Source organism: Odocoileus virginianus, chromosome 9 (genome assembly GCF_023699985.2).
Source record: "Odocoileus virginianus isolate 20LAN1187 ecotype Illinois chromosome 9, Ovbor_1.2, whole genome shotgun sequence".
In the NCBI taxonomy this organism is placed as follows: Eukaryota; Metazoa; Chordata; class Mammalia; order Artiodactyla; family Cervidae; genus Odocoileus; species Odocoileus virginianus.
In genome coordinates, this window is record NC_069682.1 from 23,233,489 (window position 1) to 23,254,466 (window position 20,978).

Here is a 20,978-nt window from a genome sequence, read left to right on the forward strand (position 1 = left end):
TACATTAAGCGATATAAGTCATATATCCCAAATAGGGGACATATTTTAAAATTTATTTCATCTTTGTAGAAGGAGCTATGATTTAAAAATAGAACATATGGGAAAGATTTCAGGATTTTAATTTAGTACAAGCAGGATCCGAGTCATCAGGGTTAAGTGATTGCCAAAAAAACCAGGTGAAAAGCAATCAGACGAAGAGTTCCTGAGAACCTTTCCTGAGACCAGAGTTTACCTGGGTGTTTGCACTTACTTCTCAGAAGCACATTTTAATCAGAGGGACAATGACAAATGAGAAAAAGGACACATGAGGTAGGGAAAGAACCATATCACATGAAGCACAGTTGAGTGCAGGGTGTGGAACCTGAAAATGCAAGACTTAAAGGAATTTCCAGTGGTCATGTGTGGATGTGAGAGTTGGACCATAAAGAAAGCTGAACACTGAAGAATTGATGCTTTTGAACTGTGGTGCTGGAGAAGACTATTGAGAGTCCCTTGGACAGCAAGGAGATCCAACCAGTCAATTCTAAAGGAGATCAGCCCTGAATATTCATTGAAAGGACTGATGCTGAAACTGAAGCCCTAATATTTTGGCCACTTGATGCGAAGAACTGACTCACTGGAAAAGACCCTGATGCTGGGAAAGACTGAAGGCAGGAGGAGAAGGGGACGACAGAGGATGAGATGGTTGGATCACAGACTTAATGGACATGAGTTTGAGCAATTTCTGGGAGCTGGTGATGGACAGGGAAGCCTGGCGTGCTCCAGTTCATGAGGTCGCAAAGAGTCACACGACTGAGCAACTGAACTGACTGAAAGGAATAGTGGTCTTCAAGTATCAGAAAATCTGATGTGAATCACCTGAAAGAAAGATGACGCTTGGTCCCTTGTCTCCCAGAAGGCAGAATCATTCATTCATTCATTCATGCAACAAACTTGTTGAGCACCTATGACTTCTTATTAAGCCAAGTTTTAGAAGTCCAGGAATAAAAGGAACTCAAAAACCACACAGTCTAGTGGGCATGAAGGACACATCCCAGCTTTTTGAAACTCGCATTTGTCTCTTGTGGAAGCAGTGTTCCTTGGGCAGGCACAGCCCCCTCACAACGCATCACCTTCTGTGTGAGATCATTTATTGTCCAGACTCATGGTCTGTATCGTGTCCCTGACCAGGTCATCATCCAGCAAAAATTTCTCAAAAGCTCCCAGTTAGCTCTAGAATAAGCTCTAAAATCCAAAGGATACCCAAGGCTTGTTTTCAAAATCTCTTTTTTCATCAGTGTCTCCTTCCACCCCCCACCCCAGCCATTTTAACTTCAGTTCAGTTCCCTAAATGCACTGGGTTCTCTCACTGACTTCCCAATGCTGTATGCCCGTCATCACTGCCAGCCCCTGGCTGAATTCTGTGTTTCCACTACGACAACGCGGTTACCGCCTACTTCAGGAGGCCCCCGTGACTCCCGCTGGCCATGTTCCACGAACCCTCCTCTGTGCTCCGGGGTACACAGTCCCCCTTTGTTACTTATCCTAGGGAACTGTCACTTACCTAGAAGCTCTGTGAAGACTGGAATGTTTTCTCTTGGTATCTCAGCACCGGGTGCAGTGGGTGGCACAGGGCTGGTCTTCAAAAATGCCTGTTAAATATATCAGTGAATGAAGGGTTCCGATTGCACCAAGAGATTAAGTCTTCCCTAAAACAACTTTTAATAGAGTATCGTCTATAAAAATATTGAGTCACTATGTTGTACACCTGAAACTGATATTGTAAATCAACGATACTTCAATTTAAAATAAAACAGGTAAGCATTTCCAAAGATAGAGCTGTTCACTGACTTTCAACTTTTGAAAATGAATCTAAACAGAGGAATCGTGAGAGAGCTCTTTAGAAACTCACTTCTAAGGTCAAGACCAACATCGACCTCTAGGCAACAGGAGCCCGAAGTGAGTCAGGTAACAGGAAGCACGCCCTGAAACTTGCTCCCCAGGGATACGAGGAGAGGATGAGGAGGGATTGTCGACAGCCATCATCAGAAGGTGATCTCAATTTGCTGCTCTGTGAGTTGTCCTGGCATCGCAGGGGGGCATCCAGCCTCTCTCTCCTACATGAAGGCTGGCACCGGGCATTCCATGTGTCGGGGCAGTAAAACAATCCCGCATGAAGGGCGGCACGTTGTCCGTGGGCTGTGCCAGCCCGAGGAAACAGTGCTGCCTTTGAGAGACACAAAGAGCCACTGTCCTTGCCTCTTTTTTTCTTCTTCAAAAACTGTCAGAGTCCAAAACTCGCTGCGGAGATAACAAAGGCTCCTCGCAGACTGAGAAGAAGGCTGTAGCCGTTCCACCTGTAGAACCCCAGCCAAAACCAGCCCACAGGCCACAGCCCACAAGATTAAGGTAGTCAAGCATCCTTTTCACCCGGTCCGTAATCTGAAAGAAAAATAAGCTTTGCTGAAAAAAAATAAATAAATGCCCTCCCTTTTTTTTTCTCTGCCCCTATTGGTTCAGGACTGCCCTGTTCTCCTCCATGGAGTGAATCAGCTTCTGCATGCCAGGATGTCTCCTTGGTAATATTTACCCCACTTGCTGGTGTCTTCCATGATGCTACCATTATATCCGTGTACTATAAAAGCCTGAGAAGTTATTTTAGCAAAGACTGAGGAACCATCCATACAGTAGGTCCTGTGCTAAATGGGAGGTTGGACTGACTGACCACTGAGATCCCTTCCCGGTTCTGTAATTAGAAGGCAGGGAGAGGGAACATGTAATTCATTCAAGTCTGCGGTCACCCGGTAGTCACATTAATAACCCAAATGGCTCAAATGTGGACGGTGCTGCCAAGGAGTCAGGTGCAGAGGGCAAGGGCAGTTAGGAGAGAACAGAGGGAAGAGGAGGCTGAGAGACAGGGCTGCAGTTAAGAAGAAAGCTGACTTCAACCTACACTGGGCATGCGCTGTTTCAGGCTGGCGCTCGTGACACAGGTGAAACGCAAATTGCTTTGAGGCGAGCAGTGAAAAAGAGACCTGTGCTCAGGCTACTCCAATGCAACGGGCTGGGTGCCATGGTGCGTGTGTGCAGGTGACACAGTGTGTCTGGAGGCAGGTAAAATAAAACTTCAATGAGGCAACGAATAAGCCTAAGCTTAAGAATGAACAACAGCTGATTTAACTTGGGAAGAGGGGGTGGAAGGAGAGTCTACACAGAAAGGACAGCAAAGGCTAAGCTGTAAAGCGTGTGAGATCGTGGCAGACACAGAGAGCTGCAGGCAGTGCCTGGGCATGGCTGGCATAGAGGACACCTGTGAAAAGACATCAGAAGTACTGGGAACCAGGGGGCTATCCGACTGTGAAGGTCTCTCCTGCCATGCACAGCAGTGGGGGATTTACTGTCAGTGCTGGGAAGACACGGGTCCCAGAGCCCTGGGGAAGAACCGCTTCCTGGCAGGGACCTGTGGAGCGGACAAAACTTCGGAGAGGGCAAGAGACTATAGGCATTAGACTTCCCAGGCCAACAGAAACCAGAGAGAAGGGGGCAGGGTACAACATTTAAGAGGATGACCTAGCCATTGACGTTATGACAAAAACTGGTTAGAACCAACCAAGTCCAAGATGGCGGAAGATTAAACTTCCAGTGGACCTTGAACTTCATTATATGCTCACTGTAATGTGTCAGCATTATAAATTGTCAACATCTGTTGGATCATTGAAAAAACTAGAGAGTTCCAGAAAAACATCTACTTCTGCTTTATTGACTATGCTAAAGCCTTTGACTGTGTGGATCACAACAAACTGGAAAATTCTTCAAGAGATAGGAATACCAGACCACCTGACTGCAGGTCAAGAAGCAACAATTAGAACTGGACATGGAACAACAGACTGGTTCCACATTGGGAAAGGAGTACATCAAGGCTGTATATTGTCACCCTGCTTATTTAACTTATATGCAGACTACATCATGGGAAACGCTGGACTAGAGGAAGCACATGCTGGAGTCAAGATTGCCAGGAGAAATATCAATCACCTCAGATATGCAGATGGCACCACCCTTATGGCAGAAAGTGAAGAATTAAAGAGCCTCTTGATGAAAGTGAAAGAGGAGAGTGAAAAAGTTGGCTTAAAACTCGACATTCAGAAAACTAAGATTATGGCACTCAATCCCATCACTTCATGACAGATGGGGAAACAATGGAAACAGTGACAGACCTCATTTTGGGGGGGCTCCAAAATCAATGCAGATGGTGACTCCAGTCATGAAATTAAAAGACACTTGCTCCTTGGAAGAAAAGCTGTGACCAACCTAGACAGCATATTAAAAAGCAGAGACATTACTTTGCCAACAAAGGTCCATCTAGTCAAAGCTATGGTTTTTCCAGTAGTCATGTATGGATGTAAGAGTTGGACTATAAAGAAAGCTGAGAAGCAAAGAATTGATCCTTTTGAACTCTGGTGTTGGAGAAGACTCTTGAGAGTCCCTTGGATAGTAAGGAGATCCAACCAGTCCATCCTAAAGGAGATCAGTCCTGGGTGTTCACTGGAAGGACTGATGCTAAAGCTGTTTTCAATACTTTGGCCATCTGATGCGAAGAACTGACTCATTGGAAAAGACCTCAATGCTGGGGAAGACTGAAGGCGGGAGGAGAAGGGGACAATGAGATGGTTGGACAGCATCACCGACTCGATGAACATGAGTTTGATTAGGCTCTGGGAGTTGGTGACGGACAGGGAAGCCTGGCATGCTGCAGTCCATGAGGTCGCAAGGAGTCGGACACGACTGAGCAACTGAACTGAACTGAACGTGTTAGCATCTAAATGACACACCCCAGTTCCCAGGCTGCCCATAAGAGGTCAAAAAGCGGGTGTGGCCCAATTCCTGGAAATCCCTGCCGCTTCTCCAAAATAGTTGGAATAACCCTCCCACTCATTAGCCTATGAAATTACCCAGCCCATAAAAACTAACCACACAATATTTCAGGGTCTCTTGCCTTCTGAGGTGGCCCATACTGTTTCTGCGGAGTGTTTCTCCCAGGGTTATTCTTGCCTTTTGAGATGAACTGCATTCTCTCAATGGGATGTGTAAAAGTGAAAGTCGATCATTTCTGTCCAACTCTTTACCCCATGGACTGCAGACTGCCAGGCTCCTCTGTCCATGGAATTCTCCAGGCCAGAATCCTGGAGGGGGTAGTCATTCCCTTCTCCAGGGGATCTTCCCAACCCAGGGATTGGACCCAGGTCTCCCACACTGCAGGCAGATTCTTTACCATCTAAGCCACCAGGGAAGCCCAAGAATACTGGAGTGGGTAGCCTATCCCTTCTCTAGGAGATTTTCCTGACCCAGGAATCGAACAGGGGTGTTCTGCATGTTTTACCAGCTGAGCTACCAGGGAAACTCAGGGAATGTGTATCTTTCTAAATAAATCCACTTCTTACCTATCACTTTGTCTCTCACTGAATTCTCTCTTTGCTGAAACATCAAGAAACTGATCTTCATTAAGTTCTGAGACCAAGTGTGCGATTTCAATTAAAAAGCTGTGGATTCAAGTCCCGGTCTGAGGTGTGCAGTTTCATAGTCAAGATTGTCAGTTCTCAAGTGTGGATAAAGAATGTCGCCAGCCATATCAGCAAACAAAGGACATTTTGATCATCAAGCCATCAACCACTGCAGCCATCACAACAGTGCAGCCCGAGGGGGATTCAGGATGGAGAAAAACAGGATACTGGCCCTAGACAACTGCATATCAAAGGAATGATTTCAATGAGCTCAGCCTCTTGTATCTTCCCATACGGAAAAGCACTCAATTCGTTAACTGGAGATGTCTGGGTTTTCTTTAATTAACAGTAATTCTTTGATGTTTCTACTACCCGGCTTTTGTTGCAAAGATATCTATATATCCTGGTTCCTCCCTTACCTCTTTGAAACAGTCCCTCAGAGGTATAGAAGAGACTGACTCCTGGGCTTTCATCCTGGTCAATCTGCTGAATAAAATATAATTCTCAACTTTTAGGCTGTGCATTTGTTTTCCATCCATACAAGCATGGCAGCAGAGTGGGTGAAAGGCTCAGGTGGGCTGGGGCGATAGACATCGAAAAGACTGACTAGGATCTCTTCCTTTTCACCCCCAACGACATGCTGGCACTGTGGAAGGCCCTGGAACTCTGGGGATGCGGGGAGAAAGGTCCAAGAAGTTTCAAAGTTAAATTTCCAGTAACCCAGAGGCTTGGGGCTCAGAGAATATGTGACTTTTCAAAAATTACATATCTATCTCTTTTGTATCAAAATTTGTGGCTTGACAGCTACACCTACTACATGGATTACCTCATTTAAGCCTCACAATAACTTAAACGTGAAAGTGAAGTCTCTCTGCTGTGTCCGACTCTTTTCGACCCATGGACTGTAGCCTATCAGCCTCCTCCGTCCATGGGATTTTCCAGGCAAGCTACTGGAGCAGATTGCCATTTCCTTCTCCAGGGGATCTTCCCGACCCAGGGATCGAACCCAGGTCTCCTGCACTGTAGGTAGATGCTTTACCGACTGTGCCACTAGGGAAGCCCCATTATTCTCCCTAGTTTACAGTAATTAAACACGGAGGCTACGTAAGGAATGCGCTCATAAATGGAAATATTCTCATTCAAGCACCTCATTTTACCACTGAGGTAACAGAGGTTTTGGAAAAGCTAACTGGGTCTTAAGTTCCAAGCCCAAGCCTGAAGGAAATCCTGGCTATACCAATGTGCACTGGAAGGCAGAGTCTGAACCAGGGTGAAGTCCTCAGGGTGCATTTTTTAAAAAACTTGAACACTGCTGTTGTTGCTTCTGCATTTGTAAGGCAGACACATGTGAAAGGGAGATATCCTGGAGATTTTCTAATTTTGAAATATTAATTGCAGCCTAGGCTAATAGGCTAGAAGAAGCGTACCAGTCAGCAAGAAGGCTCTTGGTCTCACCAGTTAACTTCTTCCCCAAACCCCTCCCCACCCATGGGAGAGGCAGCAAATCCAGTGAAGGAGAGGCAGGGGAACCTCTGGAAGGGCCGCTGCTACTGCTGGAGCAGGTTAGGGAGCCCATGGGCATCCAGCCTAAGGAGCCAAGCCTGCAAGGCCAGTCAGCTGCCAGGATCAATGAAACTCTCCCAGGGCTCCAGGGCTCCTGTTAGGAGGTGGAAGTTCCCTCTCTATGGGCAATGAGCTGTTGGTTTAAGAAAGAAACTACTATTTCTAAGAGCCAAAAAGAAGAGACATTACTTTGCCGACAAAGGTCCATCTAGTCAAAGCTATGGTTTTTCCAGTAGTCATGTATGGATGTGAGTTGGACCATAAAGAAAGCTGAGTGTTGAAGAACTGATGTTTTTGAACTGTGGTGCTAGAGAAGACTCTTGAGAGTCCCTGGGATTGCAAGGAGATCCAACCAGTCAAACCTAAAGGAAATTAGTCCTAAATATTCATTAGAAGGACTGATGCTGAAGCTCAAGCTCCAATACTTTGGTCCCCTGATACAAAGAACTGACTCACTGGAAAAGACCCTGATGCTCGACAAGATTGAAGGCAGGAAGAGAAGAGGATGAACAGAGGATGAGATGGTTGGATGGCATCACCAACTCGATGGACATGAGTTTGAGCAAGCTCTGGGAGTTGGTGATGGACAGGGAGGCCTGGTGTGCTGCGGTCCATGGGGTCACAAAGAGTCACACACAACTGAGTGACCGGAACTGAACTGAACTGTGTGCCTGGAAGTCTCTACCTGTGTTACCTGATTTAATTGTAGTGAGATTACTATGAGAAAGGAATTATTTTCATTTAACAGGGAAGAAAACTGAGGATCAAAGCACTTAGAGATCCTGCCAATGTCAGAATGCTAGGAATCAGAAGGGTAAGGTTCAAAACGAGGTATTTTCCCATCCCCCAAACCACTGACTTCTGTTTTTCTTCCCCCAGCGCGACCCCTCATTTATTTCTAAATCACCCTTCCTTACTGCATTCTTTTCTCCAGTTGTAAAAAGAGCCTAGAAAAGGACTGCTAAAATATCCCTCACCTTCCTTAAAATTGAGTGAACAAATGTGAAAGTATTTAGAATGAATAATGTGTAAGATATATTGAAAGGATACTTGCAGTAAAAAGATATGTGGCTTGCATTACCAAGGAGCCTCAGCTGAAGTCCCGACAGGTAGTGACAACATAAAGATCATTTTGATTCCAAGACTGGTACAGGAGAGGCAGGGAGAGGAGGAAGCGCACTGTACTTCCACGTGACTGTTTTTGGAGAATTAAAAAAAAAAAAAAAGCTTTGGTGAGCTAATCTTGAACTTGAGGCACTGTTCCTTTGTTGTCCAGCTGCTGCCTTCGAATCCTGTGTTTGTGTTACCCACAATTGCCACGGAAGCGTTTCATTTCATTTATTTATTATTCATATCCCTCTAACTTCCAAAGATAAATGCAAAGCGGGGAAGTGAAGCTTTCTCATTTTCATACACGAGATTCGTATCTCAGCTGCTTTGTTTTGCTGATATGTCAGTGTAAAAACCACGGAGCTCCTACAGCCACCCGTGCAGAGGGCTGGGCAATGGCGATTACTCTAAAATTCAAATATTTGGATTCGATGCAGAGGGTCCAGTGCCAAGGACATGCTGATCTGCGATTGAAGAGCTAAAACATGAAAGTCCCAATCTTCCTCTCCCCTGACTGTGTCGAAGGGACGCGCTGTGGATTTAATCTTTTTAATCTGCCTAGCTGCTTCCAAAGCCACAATTACTCTGAAACCAGGCAAGGGCCAGCAGCGCGGCTGAGCCCGCCCCTGAGTGCAAGGCGAGGCTGGGACCACAGATCCCCACGGACTCTTTGTTCTGTACAGAGGATTCTCTCGGTGGCCAGCTGAAGGACTTTTCTTTGTGTTGTGATTGACAGACATGAATTAAATATCACCCCACTGGGCTTTCTGATTGGTGAATGGCCATGGATTACAAGAATGTGTCGGGAAAATGGCGTTTCATGATAGGGAGACAAGATCAGAAAGGCAGGGCTTTTCCAGCTAATCCTGAACTTGACAACAGCAGAGACCTTGATTCTGGGCTCTGTGTGTGTGTGTGCACGTGCATGTGTGTATGTGTGTGTGTGTTAGCTTGATATGCCTTATTCAGGTCTGGGAAGGATGGATCCTAGAATGGTCAAAGAAAACAGGATGAAGCCAAAGGAAGTAAAATAACTGGGGGGAGAGAAAAAGACTGTTTTCTTTGAAAGACTGGAGTTTCTGGAGCTGTGCTTTATGGATTCTATCCTTCAATGGGTCTGGCATCGTCCTTGAGGCATTTTTTATTTCTCAGTTTTTCAGCACAGCAATTAGTGTTCCTTAGGACAGCTGCTGGGGCCTGCAGCATCCACCCTGTTCCCAGCATACAATGCACAGCCTTGGGCACAAACAACTCTGCACACTCAAGCCTCTGGTTCTGGGCAAATAGAGATGGTGCAATCAGAAAGTCCTAAGTGTGGAGAGACAGAGGAAAAAAGAAAAGCATCCCAGAATCCTAGGTGATTCAGCATGTAGGTGGCCAACTAGGAAAAGAGGAAATGGAAACAAAAATGACAAAATGACAGAAGCACACCTATCATCTGGCCTAAGAGCTGGTGAGGGGTTTAGATGAGTGTCAGTTTCAAAGAAAGGTGATTACACTGGTTCAATTGACTCACAGAGACAGAAAGCAGTGGTTCCCAACAGAGGTCAGAAGCAGCATTCTTAGCCTTAAGTTTATATTTTGTGAATGATGTTTTCTGATGCTTGGAATGTTATACCATAACATATATTCCAGTGAGAACATACGCTGAACTCAGGTTTGCTATCAATGGCAGACAACATTAGGGAGGAATCTTTTGCCCAGCTTTCTTATTTTTAAGATTTCTTTTTAAAGCCTGTATTGAAGTTTTTACAACAATGCTTCTGTTTAATGCTTATTTTCTGGCCACGAGGCATGTGGGATCTTAGCTCTCTGACCAGGGATCGAACGTGTACTCCCTTCATTGGAAGGCAAAGTCTTAACCACTGGACTACCAGGGAAGTCTTCTGGCTTTCAATAAATATCAAAATTTTGTAAAGTAATTATTCTCCAATTAAAATAAATTAATTAAAAAAGAGAAAATGCAAAAAAAAAATAGTTTTGCCACTGCGTTGGGCACAAAGATTCCTTTGGTAAGATGAGAAGGCAGAGTATTCAACTATTGGCCAGATTCGGGGCAGTTAGATCTGAAAAAGGGACAAAGAGTTTGTTTGGCCTAGGAGTTGTTACTGCATCTCAAAAGGTAGTCTGTGTTTACCAGGGTACCTGTGACAGGCTTATAACCCTAAAATGGGAAAACTCCTGGGCACCATCCAGGTGAGCAGATGAGAACTGGAAGCTAATATCCAAGTGTCAGCAGGGCAGCCAGGGACCAACCCAGAGTGGAGGGGCTGTAACAGATGAAGCACACGGGGCACAGAGCTTAAGAAATCAGGGAAAAGCTGAGAAAACACTTCCCAATCCTGGCAAGAAAATCTGGGCGATAGGTCGGGTCCATGGCACCAGAATCACGCTTGAGCCAAAGATTCATACTCCAGGCATCTCAGCCTGGGGGCTGCAGTGTTTCCCGAAGAAGCAGAGTCTTGGCATGGCCGGGGCGAGGAGGCGGTGTGACCATATGGCTCCTCCACTGGGGTGTGCTGAAGGTGGTTGTGAAGGGAAGAGAAATACAAGGCAGACGTTTTGGGAGAGCAGAACTCGAGCTAACCACCTACGCTCTCTGGCTGCTGGAAATGGCATCCTTCTTTTGGGATAGAAGTTTGGGAGTTTTCATGTTAATGTGCATTCTAATCAAAGTGAGGCCCCTATTTAGAGGTTGCACAATCTCAGCAGACTCTTTGCAACGGTGGCGAATAGATGCCTGGCTCTTCAGCTTTCAGCGCAACAGTGCCAGCTCCGGGAAGCCTTCCTAAGCTGGAAGAGCCCGACTCCGGGAGAAAATATAAGTAAAAACAAAGATGCTTCTTTAATAGATCCACAGCTTGCCGAGCTATAACTTGGTACATCCCTACCTCCTCCCACCATGTTGGTTTTTTTTTTTTTCGTCCTAAGGTATGCTGTGTTGTTAGGAAGATTTATGAGCTGTGTGTTCCTTTGGCTCCTTCGTGAATCCAAGCAGTTTGGTCCTAATGTCTTGGCTATGATGTCACGGAAGGGAATGGGATTATAAAGGCATCAGAGGAGTGGACTGGTTGTGATGGAGGGTATGACTGCTATAGCTGTCATTACAATATACTACAGTCTGGGTGGCTTAAGCAACAGCAATTTAATTCTGTTAGGCTTAATAATTCTGAAGGCTCGAAATCTAAAATCAAGGTGTCAAAGACCTCTCTCCCTGGCTTGTACAGAGGCGTCTCCTCCCTTTTTCCTCATGTGGTTGTCCCTTGGCGGGTGTCTGGGTCGTAATCTCCTCTTCTCGTAAGGACACTACCCATATCAGATGAAGGCCACCTTCACGACCTCATTTGACCTTAATTATCTCCTCAAGGATCTTACCTCTAAGTAGATTCTGAGGTACTGGGGGTATGGAGTCCAACATATGAATTTGGAGGGAGGGGATACAATGCAGTCCACGGGAGGCCCTTGTGGGCTCCTTGGATACCCTGCAGATGTAACTGCTTTAGGGTCTATAATATTGTGGTGAAATAGTCTTTGTACAAAAGCAGAATGCTGGATTTCCATGGTGGTCCAAGAAAGAAGGATCCTGTTAATGCAGGGGACATGGGTTCGATCCCTGATCCAGGAGGATCCCACATGCCTTGGAGCAACTAATTTGCGCTGCAACTACTGAAGCCCTCGCACCCTACAGCCTGTGCTCCACAACAAGAGAAACCACCACAATGAGAAGGCTGTGCACGGCAATTAAGAGTAGCCCCCGCTCTCTGCAACTAGAGAGAGCCTGTGTGCCACGACAAAGACCCAGCACAGCCCAAAATAAATATTTTTTTAAAGCAGAATGTTTACAGACCTGTGACCAGTGGATTTCCACTCAATCACAGACTCATTATCATAACCCTATTATTATAACACCATGTAATCATCCCATCAATATCAATAAATATTTACTGATTAATGAATAACTCTTCTTTCCTGAAAAGACTCACCCCTCCTCATAAGGATTCGACAGTTGAGAGGTAAGCCAAGGTCTCAGGTTATCTGCTGATGGCCTCCTATTGAGTGAATTGTGGGCAGTCTCTAGTGAACTGTAAAGCATCATAAATAATTTACGTTAAACAACTTTTGTCAACATAAATTAAGAGACTGCTCTTTACGACACTATCGCTTCAGTTTCTTCAAGTCTGTTGGCTTGTCTACTGAGTAAGTAACTCTGAGATGGGTGCCTCTCCAGAGAATGGAGGATGGCAAACAGCCTCCTTCAAAATGAGTTTCTGTGGAAAATGCTAGATTGGCAGGGGTGGGGCAGGGACCCTTCACTTCAGACTCAGGCCAGACCAAAGCCCAACATGCTCGTGGTTAACTGATGGGCTGTTTCAGGCAGGTTTGTGGGCAGATGAGATCCCCACATGGCAAAAGAGTCTAGCCCTAGAAGATTCTAGTGTGAGTTAGTTGGCTGTGGTCCCAGAAGACAAGTCCCTGCTCTGGGAACACACAGGCTAACACGTGTCAAAGTTACAGCAGCCCTGAGGCAGCCCTGCATCGGGACCTCTAAGCTAACACAGGCCTTAGAAGGAAGAGCAAAGTTGTGGCTCAGAATCGCGAAAAGGGAAGAAGAATTGAATGCTATAATATCTAAGGCCCAAGAAGATGCAGACACTTTTTTTATTGTAGTAAAATACACATAACATGAAACTTACCATTTTGGGACTTCCCGGGTAGTCCAGTGGTTAGGAATCTGCCTGCCAATGCAGGGGACATGGGTTCGATTCCTAGTCCAGAAAGATCCCACAGGCCATGGAGCAGCTAAGCCCGTGTGTCACAACTACGAGCCCAAGCTCCAAACAAGAGCAGCCACCGAAATGAGAATCCCGAGCAGAGCAACAAGAGAAAGCCCACGCACAACAACGGAGATCCAGCACAGCCACAATCAATCAATCAATAAAATAAGTTACCAAAACAACCTTACCATTTTAATCATTTCAAGTGTCCAGTTAGTTCAGCAGCATCATAAAAAACCACGTTGTTGTATAATCGTCACCACCATCCGTCTCCAGCATCTCCTTTTCATCCAGCAAAACTGACACTCTGTACCCACTGAACACCAGCTCCCCATTCCCACCTTGCTCCACTGCTTGCCAACCATTCTGCTTTGTTTCAATGAACTAATTCTTGTGGGCACCTCATATAGGTGGAATCCTACAGTATTTGTTCTTTTTGTAACTGGCTCATTTCACTTAGCATAATATATTCAAGGTTCACCCATGTTTTAGCATGTGTCAGAATTACTTCTTTTTTTAATTTTAAAGATTTTTCTATTATTTATTTTTAGTTTATTTTTTGGCATTGTGGGATCTTAGTTCCACAACCAGGAATGGAACCCAGGCCCCTTATAGTGGAAGCATGCAGTCTTAACCACTGGACCACCAAGGAAGTCCTTACTTTCTTTTTTAAGGCTGAAAAATATTCCGCACTTTGCTTATTCATCCATTCATTGATGGACACTTGTGTCGCCTCTACATTTTGGCCATTGTGAATAATGGTCCCATGAACATGGTTGTACAAATATCTACTCAAGTTCCTGCTTTCAATATTTTTGGACATTTACCCAGGGATGAGTTCACTGGAAAGGCTCATTTCTAAACCCAGGCCTCTCAGGCTATTTTCTAGCCTAGAAGGAAACAATAAGAATAAATAGGGAATTACAGCTTTCCCTGGGTACATGCTCAGGAATGGGATTTCTGGGTCACATGGTAGTTCTATTTTTAGTTCTTTTAAGACAACAAGGAGTGGGGTGGCTTACCTGGCAGTCCAGTGGTTAAGACTTTGTCCTCCAATGCAGGGATGCAGGTTCTATTCCTGGGTGAGGAGCTAAGATCCCATATGCCTCCTGTGGTCAAAAAGCAAAACATAAAATAGAAACAATACTGTAACAAATTCAATAAATACTTAAAAAAAAAAAAGAGTAGCATGAAACACACATTACCATACGTAAAACAGTCAGTGGGAATTTGCTCTATGATCCAGGGAACTCAAAGGAGATGGGAAGGGCAACCCATTCCAGTATTCTTGCCTGGAGAATTCCATGGACTGAGCAGCCTGGCAAGCTACAGTCCATGGGGTTGCAAAGAGTCAGACATGACTGAGTGACTAACATTTTCACTTTCCAGGGAGCTCAAACCCGGTGCTCTGTGACTACCTAAGGAGTTGGCTGGGGTGGGAGGTGGAAGGGAAGTTCAAGAGGGAGGGCACATATGTATACCTATGGCTGATTCATCTTGATATATGGCAGAAACCAATACAGTATTGTAAAGCAATTATCTTCCAATTAAAAAAAAACCCAAATTTTAAAAAAAGACAGCAAGGGGGAAAATGGGTGGTGGGATGAACTGGGATATGGGGTTGACACGTATACACTACTACACATAAAAGAGATAACTAGTGAGAACCTACTGCATAGTACAGGGGATGCTACTCAGTGCTCTATAGTGACTAAAAAGAGGAAGGAAATCCAGAACAGAGGGGATCTGTGTATATCTACGGCTGATCCACTTTGCTGTACGGTGGAAACTAACGCAACATTGTAAAGCAGCTATACTCTAATAAGGGCTTCTCGGGTGGCTCAGTGGTCAAGAATCCACCTGCAGGAGACACAGGAAACGCGGCTTCGATATCTGGGTTGGGAAGATCCCCTGGAGGAGGAAATGGCAACCCACTCCAGTACTCTTGCCTGGAGAATCCCATGGATAGAGGAGCCTAGTGGGCTACAGTCCACTAGTCACAACGAGTAGGACAGAACTTAGCACAAGCACAATATACTCCAATAAAAACTTTAAAAAACAGAAACCCCATACCGAGGACTGAACTGCGCTGGTACCTGGAAGAGACCACAAGGCAAAGTCTGATCAAGGAACCTGGGCAATAAGAACTCTGCTCTCAGCTTCTTGAGATACATTTTCATCAGGAAAGATTTTTGTTTTTAGATTATGTATCTCCTTTGGATCCCCTAGTTCTGTATCTGTCCTATTCTACCATTTCTTACACTTTCTACACTGGAGGTTATTTATACATGTATCTTAAGTTCCCTACTAAACTGTATGCTTCCAGAGGGCAGCAACTATGTGGCATTCATCCTTGAAACCCCAACAGCATCTATTATAATCTCTGAAACCAAACTTTTGGTTATTAAATATTTACTAGAGAGATCCAGATATTAAACATGAGAGAAACAGACCTACTTACTCATTTCCTGGAATTCTTCAAGGAAAGCACCATGCTCATGTCAGCTTAGATGTTATTAATAGCAGTTGAGTAACCAAAGGAAGTAATAATATTGCTGTGGGAAAATTAGGCCACATCTGAAACATCTTGTGCGACTCCAGGACTGATTTAAGTATCCTCTATCCTAGGTATTGAGAATAATCAAGAGCAGGAGAAGAAAATCTGGAAGCTGTCAGATAAAAACAGTTGAATGAATTGACTGTTTTAGCTTGGAGACAAGAAGACTAAAGAGAGAGACATAATAAATGTTTGCAAGTATTTGAAAGGCTTTCTTGCAGATGAGGAAGTCAACTTAGTTTTGCTCCAGAGAAGGACCCAGGACCAAAGGGTTTGAAAGCAAAGACAAAAGATTCAATTTAACAGAGAACTGCTCAGCTTTTAAATTTGAGCTCACCTGCAATGGAATAGACTGCTTGATAAGATTAGCTCCCTGTCCATGAAGAGACAGTCAAGAAATTAGTAGAAAGGAATATACAGACTCCATCCTGCAGATTCTTGTTTTGACCATCATAGTTTTTATTTCCAAGCCTTTAATAATTTCCATTAAAAAAATATGCTGTTTGTTTCAGGGATGTTATATCCCATTCTCTCTCACAAGATTACCCTCAGAAGAAGCTCCCTGTCCTCAGAAGAGGACGCTTTTCTAGTGGTACTTTCAGAGTCTGGTACCACAATTCAGGATACTGCAGGATTGCTTTGTTTTCAAATGACTGACCTTTCTTAGCTGGAAGCTCATCACTGTAGCTGGAATCTCCCAGAATCCTGTCTATGAATGCTTTCTTTTATAATTTTTTACTTTTTGGCTGCACCATTGGGCATGTGGGATCTTAAGTTTCCCAACCAGAGACTGAACCCTCTTCCCCTGCAGTGGAAGTGCAAAGCCTTGACCCCTGGGCCACCAGGGAAGTACCCCATGAATGATTTCTTGCTTCCTACTATTCTCTAGCAGGAATGGGACACCCTATCAGGTGGGGTGTGCCAGTAGTCAATGTTCTAGGTATAGAGATTCCCCATTCTGGATGATTCCAAAGCATTTTTCCAAAGCTCTCATTCATTGTTCCCGCCTACAGGCAGGGAGGGGGGTCAGGGCTCTGACCGCTCCTACTGTATTTCTATAACCAGTTACCTCTACATCAGCCTCTGGGCTTCCCTCTTGCTTCTCATAACTGCTACCTCCAAGCTTGGTGTTGGAGGCTTGGGGCATTCCCCAATGACTTCTTTCTTCTACAACAGACTTTTGCTCTTTGAAAAAAATCTTCCTCTATCATTCCAATCCTGCCTGCCTTCTCCTGTTTAGGAATTCCTTATTTCTAGTCCACCAAGAATATCTCATCTTATTTTTCTGTTATATTGTGGGTTTGTTATTTTAAACATGTCATCTCCTTTCTGTCATTTTTAGAAATCTGTGCTCAGCTTGCCATCTTAATTTACTCTTCTGTCCCTTCCAATTCTAAATGTTGTAATTTTATAAATGCAAAAGGGAGAGTAAACAAAAAACACAGTCTTTATAAAAAGAACTCATTTAAAAACTGTTTTTTCCTAACTATACCAATAATAGTACATAGATGAAATTCCAGATCATTCACAATACCAGTATCAACACCATAATACCCATCCATCACTGTGAACATTCTGGAATATACGTAAAATATACATATATATACACATCGCTTATTATAAATATATATGCATATATATACATATATAAGATGCTACCTTTATACACATAGATATATTTAAATGGAATAAGAATAAACTCTCCAAATTACCTTATCTATCTTTTGAAATCCCTCATAGACTCTTACATTATTATTTTAGTAATTAAGTCAAGTATAAACTGCAAGTTACCTTTTATTTCTTTGAACTCTTTTTGATTTTTCTAATTTTTGTGCATTTTGTCTTGTAAGTGTTACTCTTTTACTTCATTCATTTACTCTGTGAAGCAATCCCTGCAGGGATTGACAACACAAAAATATGGCACATGCCACCCTAGATGTCTGGGATGACACATCCACACTGCCTTTCAAGGATTTATCCTGAATTTCAACTTTTATTAAAAGAACTTATGATGGCAATCTCTTATCATACTGAGTGAAGTAAGACAGAGAAGGAGAAATATTGTATGATATCCCTTATATATGGAATCTGAAAAGAAGTGATACAAATGAAATTCATTACAAAGCAGAAATAGACTCACAGACTTAGAGAAGGAACTTGTGGTTGCCAGGGCGAAGGATTGGGGGAAGGGATAGTTAGGGAGTTTGGGATGGACATGTACACACTGCTATATTTAAAATGGATAACCAGCAAGGACCTACTGTATAGCACATGGAACTCTGCTTAGTGTTATGTGGAAGCCTGGATGCAGGGGAGTTAGAGGGAGAAGGGACACAGGTATAGGTATGGCTGAGTCCCTTCGATGTTCACCTGAAACTATCACAGCATTGCTAATCAGCTATGTCCCAATACAATGTAAAAATTAAACAAAATCTTTTTAATAATAAAATTACCAAAACAAAAAACTTATGAACCCAGTTTTAGAAATCTAATGGCACTTCCCATTCTTCCTAATTTATATTGCAATTTAGATCTGAACTTTATCTTCCTACTTACGTTTTTAAGTAAATCAAAATTTGGAGTTTATGTTATTATGATTATGTAAATGTGATTCTTCTTTGGCTGAGCTCAGGAGAGTTGCATCACTATGTTCCCTTTCTTATTCAAATTTTAAAAATGTTCCTGGAGTTATTGGCTATTTTCTTAATTCTTACAATCGTGAACTCTAACTACTCCATTAGCTCTGTAATATGCCTTTGGATTCTATTTTCCAAACAATCCAGTACTGTCGTCGTGGTTTAAATTCAGATCTTTTCCCTGGAGCCTTCCCTCCTTCCTATTGCTACCTAGGTCACTTCTTTCTAGGTCTGTCCAGCTGTCATCCTCTGTTGGATCCTCCAATTCCTATAATTTCTGTTTCTTGGTTTCCTCACTTATTTTTCTGAAAAACAACACTTAATATTTTTCTGAGAAAGAACATACAAAAGGCAAAACATTTGAGGATTTCAATATCTAAAAAGATCCTGATAATGTGGATAGAGCATAGTACTTTTTGATAAGTCCTATATTTTGAAGGTAAGGATCCACTGACCCCTCGTTTCTACTATCCTTATGAAGAAATTCAATGTAATTTTGATTCCTGATACTTGTTACGTGAATGCTTTTATTTTTCCTCTCTAGACATTTTAAGGAATTTCTCTTGGTTTTCGATGTTCAGAAATCTCCCAGGGATGATTCTGGTCTGGATCCTTTGTGGGAGGTGCTGCGCTGTGTGCTCAGGAACTCAGTTATGTCTGACTCTTTGCGACCCCGTGGATTGTAACCCATCAGGCTCCTCTGTCCATGGAATTTTTCAGGAAAGAATATTGGAGTGGTCTGCCATTTTCTTTTCCAGGGGATCTTCCCAACCGAGGGATTGAACCTGCATCTCCTGTGTTGGCTGGCGAATTCTTTTACCACTGTCACTTGGGAAGCCCTAGGCCTTTTAAATCAAGAGACTCGGGTTGAAGATAATTTCTTGCCCTGTGTGTGTGTGTGTGTGTGTGTGTGTGTGTAGGAGGGTAGATAGTCTGTCTGGTTATACAGAGAAAACCAGAGCGGCCGCACTGTGTATGCAGACTTTCATCCATGTTTTCAGGTCCTTGCCTCACCAACCTTCCACAGTACTTGATGACCTCAAGACCAGGCTTTCTAGGGCTCCCTGGGGGCAAACTGATGCTCTGTTCTTTGTCGTTTACTCTTGCAGGTGTTTAGGTGGCTGGGTCTCCATTCTGCATCACATTTTACCTATTTTTTTTTTTTTTAATCTGGAGAGATGTTCTATCATCCATTTGGTCTTTTGCACCATTGACGTATTTATTCCTGACATTTTAGAACTGACATTTTATTAAGTGTATAGGCTTGTGTTAAACTCACTATATTTCACCAGAAGTCTGAAGAGCTTTTAGAGTGGGTCTTTGAAACAAAAATGGCCATAGTTTGCTATGGAAGGAGTTATTGGGAAAACGTTTCCAAACAACAAAGAATTAGGAATATCCTTTCTCTTTTCTTTAGTAAACATAACTCCTTGCCTGCCGGCAGCAAGTGATATAAATGACAGCAATCAACTCCAGCCTTTCCCTCTTGCCTGAAGTCTTACCCACTGCTGTCTTCACCAATGCCTCCTTGCTTGCTGACAATGAAATTATCTACTATTTCATATATTTTGATCAATGAGTATGGAGCCAGGAGTCACACTGAGTGTCAATCTGCAAATCTGACCTAAACAGATTATTAAAATAGTTAACCAGATAGTAGAGACCAGATGTTACTTCATCTTAAGGGCACTAGATTCTGAATTCTTTTCTTTTCTTTCTTTCTTTACAATTTAAGCAAAGGCAAGAAGAAAGATGGCTTCCCAGGTGGCTCAGTGGTAAAGAACTCTGCCTCCTAATGCAGGAGATGCAGGAGAGGCAGGTTCGATCCCTGGGTTGGGAAGATCCCCTGGAGAAAGAAATGGCACCTTGCTCTAGTATTCTTGCCTGGGAAACCCCATGGACAGAGGAGACAGACGGGCTACAGTCTATGGGGTCACAAAGAGTCGGACACGAGTGAGCACAAGAAGAAAGATGCTGATATCATGATGCTAATACAGCTGTGCTGTATTACTGATGAGGCATCTGATATTCTTTCTCTAATTAATAGTTAGGGAAACCCTTCTAATTCAGAGAACAATCAACCCTCCATATCCCCAGGTTCTGCATCCATGGATTCAACCAACCGTGGATGAAAAATGCTTGGAAAAAATTTCCAAATAGCAAATATTTGCCACACACTGGCAACTATTTACATAGCATTTGCATTGTATTTACAACTATTTACACTGTATTATATATTGCAAGAAACCTAGACATGATACCTAAGGTGTATGGGATAATGAGTGCAGGTTATATGCAAATACTAAGCCATTTTATATGAGGGACTTGAGCATCTACAGAGTTTGGTATCTGCAGGGGCGGGGGTTGGGAGATAGGTCATCCTGGAACCAGTTCCCGTGGATGCTGAAGGACGACTGCAGTGTATCTCCTGTAGACTTGTTAGGTACCTACGCTGGGGCCAAACTGCAGAGGTTTGAACCCTGGTTCTACTCCTGTGACTTTGGGCAAGATACTCTATGTCTCAGTTTCCTCATCTATGAAATGCTGAAGTGGGGATGCATTGAATTGAGGGTACAATAGTAACCAGATCACAGGGTCATTGTGGGAATAAAATTAAAGTAATATCTCATGCATTGTAAGTACTATATAATTGTTGGTTATGATGATGGCTGTTATTTCACATGGCAGGATGTTGGGACAGTTACTTTGGTTTAAAGAAATTCAGTAGTGTGTGTGCTCAGGGACTAAATCGTGTCTGACTCTTTGCAACCCCATGGACTGTAGCCTGCCAGGTTCCTCTGCCCATGGGATTTCCCAGGCAGGAATACTGGAGTGGGTTGCCATTGCCTTCTCCAGGGTA